General features: G+C 31.9%; 1 long non-coding RNA gene across 1 annotated transcript; it reads right to left on the bottom strand.

Annotated features, from left to right (window-relative positions):
* Positions 1-6,697: 6,697 nt before the first annotated feature.
* LOC132312511 (uncharacterized) lies at positions 6,698-10,086 on the bottom strand. The gene is made up of 4 exons (XR_009483288.1): positions 9,997-10,086; positions 9,653-9,737; positions 9,282-9,334; positions 6,698-6,947 (listed from the first exon to the last, which is right to left on the bottom strand). It is a non-coding gene; the product is annotated as an uncharacterized LOC132312511 (long non-coding RNA).
* Positions 10,087-10,675: the final 589 nt, after the last annotated feature.

Genomic DNA, 10,675 nt, shown 5'->3' with positions numbered 1-10,675 from the left:
GAAGATGTTTCAATTAATTCCATGAGTGCTTTGGTTGGGTCACTGCAAGGACAAAGTACTACTATTAGTGTCGTAATATAATCTACGGAGTATTATAATAGGATTCTAATAAGCCCTAGCCAGTCCCAGGGCATAGCGGCGTAACAGTGATTATAATTGAGAAGAAAGAGCACTGGGGCAGCTTGCGGGAGAAAAGCTTCAAGTCTATCAATTGAGTGTTGTGGTCTTACTTTGTAGAGCCCAAACAGGAAAGTCAGGTGGACACATGCTATTGGACAAGTTGTGAAATATTTGACCTCTATATAAGTTAGAGTACGTAAAAATACTCTTTTGTGTAGATAAACTGTCCCGTTTTTTATGTTTAAAATTATTATATATTTTACATAATTTTTTTACATAATTAAATAAATATATTTCTTTTTTCCTCTCTCTGTCTTATTTCATTAACAAATCAATCTTATATTAAATAAATTTATAAAAAATATATGAGGTTCACGCGTGACACTGAAATAAATAATCCAAAATTTAACTGTTGGAGATGCTCGTCAAAGAAATCCTAAAATATCTATATGCAGGTAACAGCTGCATTCAAATATCCCATTTAGTCTTTACAAGTGAATTAGAAATTAGGGATAGCGTGAGCATTTTTCCAAAAATTCATAAAATTGCTCTCTTTCTCCTTCCAAAAATTAACCATCATTGAACAAAGAGATGGTGTGTGTACACACACACATATTTGGCATAAATGTATGCAGTATATTGTAGGGCAAATTTCTCAAAACCCCAAAAATTATCAATAAGTGATCATAAAACCCCAACTAATTTTTAAAACCCCCAATAATATAGCAACGTTATCATGTTACCGGTAATTGGTCCCGTTAACCCGGCGCGTGGTTAACAAATACTTTGACAAATTGACTTTTGTGACGAAAATACTCCTGTTGTTACATGTGCCAAAGAAGTGATGTGTATTTAAATATGTTATACCGAAAATACCCTTAAAAAACAAGTGAAATATATTTATATGTGTTATTCCGAAAATATTTCCAAATTTGTTACAGTTAAAACCCACAGTTTAGTCATCTTTTCTCTCTTCCTTGTCATTCTCTCTCTACTCGCCGGCATCTCCGCTCACCCTTCTGGACAGGCTTAACTATCATAAACTCACTTTGAACAACAATCATGAAGTTTAGATATACAAACTAATATATAGATATACACATATATAAACCAAAACACACACACACACACACATATATATATATAAACCATTGAATTCTACCTGTCATCATTTCATAATCTGAACCCATTTGTCTCTTAAATACTATAAATACACAAACTTGAGGCGGCTTGGCTGACGATCGAGATAGCAACAGCAAACCCAAATCCATCTTTTGTTGGTGAATCGATGATGTTCCGTGACCCAAATCCATCTCTGGTTGGTGAATCGATGATGGTCCGAAACCCAAATCCATGTTTAGTTCATGAATTGATGATGTTCCGAAATCCAAATCCATCTTTGGTTCGTGAATGGATGACGTTTGAAGACTCAAATCCATCTCCGTCGGCGTCGGTGGTTGAGAAAACTTTCTATATTCGACGGATTGACACATCAAAATTGAAGTTTGCCTAAACAGGAGCACGCCGGAACTTCTGGGTCTGTTAATGAGGCTCGCTGGAACTTCTGGGTCTGTTAATGAGGCTCGCTGGAACTGTTTGCGGCGATTGGTTGATCTCTGTACTGAAGCTCGCCGGAGTTCATGGTGTTTAAACTTCTTGGTCTTGCCGGTTTTCATGTTGATGGAGTTCTTCACCGCTGCTGTGTCGCTCTTGGCCCAACCATTTACAGTATTGGAGGTTGTGATAGAATTGATGGCTATTTCTCTGAAGAAGTTCATCCCGCCGATATGTCATTGAGGAAGTTTAGGTATGTTGCTTCGATGAACGCTACAAGGTGGTGCCCTCACGCAGTCATCGCTGATGACAAGATCTATGTCTTTGGCGGTCTCGACGGCGGTGGAAAAGGTCCAGAGATGAGGTTTTCAACCCAATCAACGATATGTGGGAAAGTATAACTCCACCGTCACATCTAATTATGTCTATTAAATACAATGATGGATTCTTTGTAACTTATGATGATCTGCACTTCGGTCAACACCAAATGCCTCATTGCCTATGATACAAAACGTGGTTCTTAGCAGTCACTGGACTCTGCTATTGATTTTAGATTGAAGAAGATTGAACTGATAACGTTGTTAAATATATTTTATTTAATAATATTATCCTTTTGTGCTAAAGGATAATATTGTAATTTCAAAAATATAATTTTTTTTAATTTTTTTAAATAAAAGAAAATATAATAAGAGTAATATAGTCATTTCACATATATCCTTAAGTAGAAAAACAAAATAATTTAAATAAGAAGAAAAAAAAAATCATAATTTAAATAAGAAGAAAAAAAAAATTACATACCAAATACATTATTCTTAAGTACAAAAACAAGAATCTTAAGTAGGGGAGGAAAAAAATGGGAAGAAAAATGAGAAAAAAATAAAGTTTGAGTAAAGAAGGAAAATCTAACCTTTTTTTTTAAGGTAATCAAAATAATATTAAGAGCAAAAGAAAAAAGGAAAGTAAAATTTAAAAGATAATTTTAGAAATTAAAAATTTTAAGAGGGCATTATATATATATTTTTATAAATATAAAAATAAATTAAAATATTATTATATTTTATACTAGGCGGACCAGGCCAAGGGCTCCTGCCCCTGGTTCCATTTTCAGACAACTCACTTACATAGGTTAAATGAGAGACAGAGCATATGACACATCATATTATATTTAGGTTGGATTATGGTTAACTGTCCAACCACCATGAAAATAAAATAAATAAAAATTTAAAAATTTTATAGTCCAACTAAATGCCAAATTGGTGATATTGTAACACATGAAAAAAATAGATTTAAAATTTTTCAAAACAAATTTTCATTACTAAATATAATTTTAATTTTTATTCAAAACACTTCTATAATAAAATAGTCTAAAACACATCACATACTAGACGAGCCCTACCTCCTTTCCGGCTCTCTGCCAAATTCATGGGATGATCCTGAACTGATCTCAATCCCCTCCTTGGTAAGTAAATCCTAGTTTCAAAAATAAATTTGAAAAAAAAAGAGGTACAAAAAATATATATATATATTTGAAAGTGATTAAACGTAGCAACCTACTCCAGCTAAACGCCAAAACTATGATATGAAATTTGCAGCGAATGGGGCTGCAAATTAGTTACGTCATTAGCAAACCATTCGGACTCGCTTTGATAAAAGGTTGATTGTGACCGTTGGTGTACTAAATAAACCAAAACAAACAAATCATTACTTATTAGACTCAAAACGAGAGACCATTGATTGAAAGTCGAATATGCGGGTAGCTCTGTAGACACAAATTCATATATGCAGATTGTAACTTATATGAACGTTAGACTATGCCCATTGTGGAGTCCAATACATTCTCTTTTGAAAGAGGTAGCCAAAATGAATCGATTACGAGGAAGATCAATTGATTGAATCCGATCGGATTTATTATCAATTAAAGGTTATCAATTATATTCAGAATTCTTAGGCTAAAATAAATTATCAATTAAAATAAAATGTGTAATTAAAATTACCAATTATATTTGGAATAATAATATATAAAAATAATATAATAAGTTACTAATTAAAATAAATCCTATTATATTTAGAATAATAATATACAAAAATAATATAATAAGTTACTAATTAAAATCCTATTATACTCGGAACTCTTCAAGACTAAAATAAATTATCAATTAAATATAACATTATATGTAAAGATGTGTTTCAAAATTTAAATATAGATTAAAACTTAAAAAAACTTTAAAAATAAAATGATATACCAAATAATAAAATAAGTTATCAATTAAAATAAATCCTATTATACTCAGAATTCTTCAAGGCTGAAAGTAGAAAGTGTTTCAAAATTAAAATTAATAATTGTAATTACATATAGAAATGATAATACATGTATTATAGATTAGAAAATAGTGAATAAGGAAACACATTCAGAAAGAAGAAATTGGTTTTTTATTATATGTTTTATTTTTACGTCTACTATACCTGCCCATTTTCTCTTCGTCTTCTATTTTTTCAGAAACATCATGAAAATATTTCATTTTTTATCGCATGGTTAATGTTTGATTGGTGACAACAATGTTAGTTTGCTTGTGATTTATTGTTTTATTATTTCAAAAGTATCATGAAAATATCTTATTTATTTTTTATTCTATATTTTACCTCTACTGTATCGGCTCGTTTTCTCTTTGTGGAAGGTCAGATTTTTCTTTCAAAAGGCGGCAATCACGCTTCATCATCTAGTAAGTTCATAAGGATTATATTTTTCTTCTTTAGTTTTTATTTTTATTTTCTTAGAAGCATCATGAAAGTATTTTAATTTTTTTTTTTCTTATTTAATGTTTGATTGGTGACAACAATGGTTAGTTTTGTAAATTTAGTTTGCATTGTGATTTATTTTTTATTTTTTCAGAAGTATCATGAAAGTATTTTATATTTTTTCGTAACTTGAATTTTTTAATTTTTGATTTATCTTATTTTCATCCGTCTACGCTTCCTTTCAAGTAGCCTAACCCATTTAATTGGTCCAGACACTACATGCTCAATCCATGCTTAAAATAAAATAATTAAATATTTAACTAAATAAATGATCATTTAAAAATTAAATAATTAAACTAACTACAACCAATGACAAATAAGCATATCATCGTATCACACTATCAATTAAATAATAATTAAAACATTAACAATTAAAATAATGCACATAAACAAATAATCACATAATAAAATAAAATAAAATAAATATCATGAAAATTAGGGTGATTACAATACATAAGTATTTGATGTTTTTATCGAGTTGGTTGTTGGATGCTCTTTCTTTTAAGTGCAGGTTTATTGAGTTATGAATGATTTTGATCAAGCTATGTCTCACAGAAAAAATGGTCCGAGACACACAGACATCAACATTTATTCATTATGTAGGCACACAAATTTGGCCTCAACTTTAATTTTATGATACTCACGTGAGCACTGTTAATTGAGTTATGAATGATTTTGATCAAGCAATGTCTCACAATGTGTAAGGAGTACCGGGGAGGCACGGTGTAAAATAATAATAATAATAATAAAATGTAAATATAGATTGTTCAAATAAAAAATAAAAAATAAAAAATAATTATTGCAAAACAATATGCTAAACAAATGAGTAGTATAAGAAATATTAGTACTTGACCCATAAGAACTAAAATATTGTTTAGTAATTAATATTTTTATTGAATATAGTTGTTAGTCTTTGTATTTTGAAAGTGATGCATTATAATTACTCCCATTGGTTTCAAAAATTATAATAATAAATTTAAATAAGAAGAAGAGAAAAAATAAAAATTCATACTATATAAATCATTCTTAAGAAGAATTTTAAGTACGAAAAAACAGAACTTTGAAATGAAAAAAATTATACTTTGATTAAATAAGGGAAATTTAACCCTTTTTTTTTTTTTTTTTTTTTTTTTTTTTTTTTTTTTTTTTTTTTTAAGGAAATCAAAGAAATTTTAAGAGCAAATGAGAAAAGAAAGAAAATTTTAAGAGATAATTTTAAAAATTAAAAGTTTTAGGGGCATCATGATATAGAAAATTTCTTATAAATATAAAATAAAAATAAAAATAACCATATTTTACACTTGGCGGCACATGGCTCAGACCCTGAGAAGTACGTAGTACAATTTTGTATATTCTAGTTGATAAAAATGAAATAGCACGTGTTATCATTCTTGTCTGTCATTATTTGAATTTGTATATTCTAGCTAATAAAAATGAAATAGCACGTGTTATTATTCTTGTCTGTGATTACTTAGAATCACATCGCTACTGCATATTGTTTCTTGCAATTACTGTTGTACAAAAATGTTGATTTTTTTTTTTTTTCCATAGAAATTGTCAACAGAGGTTCGTTAATTATTCATAGTTGTATGCATGTCGTTTAAAAATCTTCCAAAAAACATTAGTGATCAACGGGCCACGGCCCTCTAATTGCACATGATGAACTAATAAATTTTAACCAATAGCATTAAAAATAGTTATGCCTCGTCATAATACTATAAATCTTTTATATAGTTTAGAGAAAATGGTCATGTTCATTGCCTCGTGTGAAGTCGAAGAAGATATTTGGAAGATCAATTCCCATATAAAAATCCAATTTTTTGTGTGACAGACTCCCCACGACAAATATGCGAAGGCATGGTGCATACGAAGAAACTGTAGATTGGTAAATCTGATGATGTATCTGAGTTGTCAAATGGATAGTATTTCCTAAAATGTGCAGGTCTAATCACCACTCCTCTCTAGTGTCGCCTTCTCCAATAGTGGAGGTTTAAATGTCTTATTTTTAGATCAGCACTTCTTTCTTGCAAAAATTGAAATCTATCAAAATTGCTAAAATTTTAGAACCATGGCAACATCACAGCAGTAAAGAAAAACAACCCATAGCTATATATCAAATCTCAATCTCAATCTCAAATCAATCAAAATTGCTAAAATTTTCAAATTTTAGAAAAACAAAAATTGAAACATCACAACAGTAAATAAAAACAACCCATAGCAATCTATATATCAAATCTCTATCTCAGATCAAAATTTTATATCAAATTTTAGTAAAGAAAAACAACCCATAACAATGTATATATCAGATCTCAATCACACCCTGTATATATATGGTACAGACCGTAGAGTAATGTATATATCAGAATGTATATATCAGGGGAGGGGGTGAGGGTACATCACCCTAACTACATCTACCATGGCGGAGGAGGGTACAGCACCCTAGCATGATAAGCACGCAGGTTCATTGGCCCACCAACCTGCAATAAACAAAGTTTAAAAAATAATAATAAAGGGACACTTGGCAAATGCACTTGGCATGCTCTTTAGAAGCATTGTGACCGCAAATGAAGTTAAAACGCTAGAAAACATCAAAAGAACACTTTCCAAAATTTGGACCTAGAATCATGCAACTAAGAAACGGGGGACTGATGTTGGTAAGAAACCTATTAGCATCTTTGTCCCCAGGAATGTTATGGGTTCATTGTGGGGGTGCTATAATGATCTTCAAAGTATCGATGATAACATATAAGATATACCATTTTATCTTATTGACGCCTGAAGATGTCCTGAAAGTTCAAAGATCCAGTCCATGGAGCTTTCAATAACGATCTATTATGTTTGATTCCATGGAAGAAAGGTCTGCAACTTCAAGAGATGGACTATAGTTCAGCAAAGTGCTGGATTCATATTACACATTTACTAAACGATTGTATCAGGAAGTCAGAAAGAAAATTGCAGCCAGCTTCGAAGAGGCTGAAATGATAGAGATCAGGGATGCTGGGGGACATGGGTACCAATACATTCAGATGCAAGTAAATATTCCTAGAACAAAACGTATTAGAAGATTTGCAAAACTTAACTATGGAGGTAAGATGCTGAGCTCCCACTTTGTTATGAACGTCTCCCGAATATATGCTTTCGTTGTGGCTGCTTTGGGCATTTTATGAAAAGGTGCTTGACAAATCCAAACGGTGAAGCAGAACTCCAGTTTGGTAAATGGCTGAAATTTGAAGGGCTGATAGGAAAAGCAATACTCAGCATCCTGATTCGGAGAAGTCTAAAATGGATGTGACTATTTCTGTTACGACTGGGCTTAAGTCTGACTGAGGTAAAGATATGAACTGCAAGGGGGAAGCTGGCTTGCTTCCAGATTTTTCTTGTTCTCCATTTGATTCTTATGGTAGGAAGATGGGGAGCTTGCCAGAGGTTCAGATTCAGAGGGACAAGGGTCCCGATGTATGCAAGGCTGCTGAGCAGACAGTGTTGAGCGTTCAGGCTGATGGTGAGATTGGTCGCTTTGAGAAGATGGCTGTTTGCGTTGGTAGCAATATTCACATCACTCTTAGTGATGAGTCTGCAGCTCTGTTGATACAAGAACTACAAAAACATAGACCTTTGTCTGATGAGTTGCCAAGCAAGGCTCAAGATACCCAGTATGATTGGTCGGAATGTTGGATGGTGGATGGGATAGCTCCATTGACTGGCTGTCTTGTGAAGAAACGGAGAAGGGGCTGGACAGAGGTGAGGGAAGTGAGCTGCGGCACCAGAGGGATGGGTCTCTTGACTTAATGGTGTGGGAGGGAATGGGTCACTCAAACTTAGGAGGAAGATGAATCCTTCTTTGTGGAGAGAGGAGAGGGAGGTGAGGAATCTCATCTCTTATGTCAAATATGAGGGGAAGGAAGGGTTGGTGAGGGAGAGGGGAGTGAGAGGCCAGAGGGAGGAGTAGGGGAGGAGGGCAATGACAGTGTTTCCTCATGAAGCTCCGAATTATTTCTTGGGGTCTCAATGATCCGGATAAGAGGAAGGTGGTGAAGTTGGCGTTGGATGCTTTAGGGTCTTCTGGGGGCAATCTTGTCATGTGGGATAGAATATGGACAGCTGGAAATGGGGGTTTTCTATTTCATGCGCTTTTGTAACCAAACAAGTCCATTGATACAATGCAATTTGATTCTAGTTAGGTGTATTTTTTTGAAAATTAATTCCGGCTTAATGGTAAAGTTTCTTCTTTACCCTTTCATCACCGAAGAATTTCTTAAGGTAGTAAAATTTACAATTTGTTTTTGTTTTTTTTTTTTTTTCCCAAAGATTAGCTGACGAAATTTAAACGCCAACATGCTTTTTGTAATAATCTCGAGATACCACAATATTTTTTTTTCCCCGACAAGGGTGGTGTTGGGCCTCTTTAGAACATTCATAATCCACTACTTTGTAAAAGAAGAGCTCTAGGATGCTATATGGGCCTTTCAATGACTTTTTAATACAAATCATAATAATATAGAAACATAGCTGTGTTGGGTAGCACTGATTTTTTGCTTTAAAATTAGAACTGAAATTGATAAAATAAAATAAAAAAAATCAATTTCAAGACATCAATTTCGTACTACCGAACATAACTATATCAATAAATTTTGTTGTAAATTTCACAAGATTTAGTGTGGAAATTCTACACACACACATATATACACTAGTAAAAAGAACATAAAACAAAAAACAAAAAACAAAAATTGAACACAAATTGCAAATAACCTTAACTTTCTTTAAATAAAAAAGTGAAACAGAAAATAAAAAATGAACATAAAATGACTTACTCTTTACCGACACCGCTCATTCCAATTAGCTTCTCCCTTTGCAAGAATCAAACCTATATTAAAAGCTCAAAATTTAATATATGTAAGAGAACTTCTGAAATATATGGAAACTTGAAATATAAATATTTTAAAGCATTTTAATTCACATCTTAACAAAAAGAAAATAATAAAAAAATAAAAAACCCAATTTGCATTTACAACTTATCCTAGAATCAAATGAGAACAATATAATAACAGAAAGTAAAAGAATTAGTTTGAAACTAAAAAAATGGCTAGTTGGCCAATTGATGTGAAAGCATACAAAACCTGAACAAAGTAATATATCAGCAAAGATTAAAAAGTTAAAAGGAAGAATAAGAGAAATTAGATACCTGATGATTGAGGAGACATAGCCAACCCTTGAAATCGCAACCCTAATAGAGACCACCAAAGTTCCTTTTCTTCTTTCTCTCTCACCTATATACATTATTAAAAAAAAATCAGCACTAGAATTTTGGGTTAAAAAAAAAATTACTTGAAAAAAAAAAAAAACCTCCCCACCCAGGTTAAATACCTAACCCTATACTTGTCAAAAAAAAAAAAAAAAAACCTCCACAGCCAAACAAGTGAAAGTTGCAAACAAGAATCTGCAACAAAAATGAAAGAACTGAAAGTCTGAAACCCTAGATTTGAAAAATACACACACAAAAAAAAAGGAGGAAAAAAAAAAATTGACCTTATCAACTGTAGATTGATTGGAGGAGAGAGGCTGTGAATGAGAGCTACTCTTTAGTCTGTACTAGGGAGTTCTTCTATCTAATGGGTGGTACCTATTTATATTTGTGCTGTAAGAGGACAGAAATTAAAGATGGTAGTTCAGTAGTTGAATCAATACATACAATGCAGCATTTACTTTGGTCATTATAACACCATAGTCCATGGTTGATGAATTTGAGCAAAGTTGCACAACTACTACTGTACCTATTGTGCATGCATTTACTCTTGTCATTGTAACTGTCTTTAACTCCACAATTATGCCAACAGTTGTATAGAAAAACCCACTAGTACTATTCCTCTCTCTCTTTGTGTATCTCTCTCTCTCTCTCTATATATATATATATATATATAAGTTTCATTTACATGGTAACATTATTTAACACAGTTTAAGTGAAATGACAACAAAAGATATATAGTTTATACTTACATAATTAATGATAATTAATTCATATATATATATATTTTATCCTTGCAAATTAAGGGAGGAGGGCTCAAACACTTGACACACCTGCTAAGAAGTTAGACGCCCTACCAATTAAATTACTAGATAATAATCATATCCATTTATAATCAACATCTTTCTATTCTATTCTTGGAATTTATGTGAATTGTGGGTCCAGTTTCTTCTTTAACCATGT

The sequence above is a fragment of the Cornus florida genome, unplaced genomic scaffold (genome assembly GCF_030987335.1).
Source record: "Cornus florida cultivar Cherokee Brave unplaced genomic scaffold, ASM3098733v1 CherokeeBrave_3.0.0_Hap2_Chr06, whole genome shotgun sequence".
NCBI lineage: Eukaryota > Viridiplantae > Streptophyta > Magnoliopsida > Cornales > Cornaceae > Cornus > Cornus florida.
This window is presented reverse-complemented; position numbering and strand designations above follow the sequence as displayed.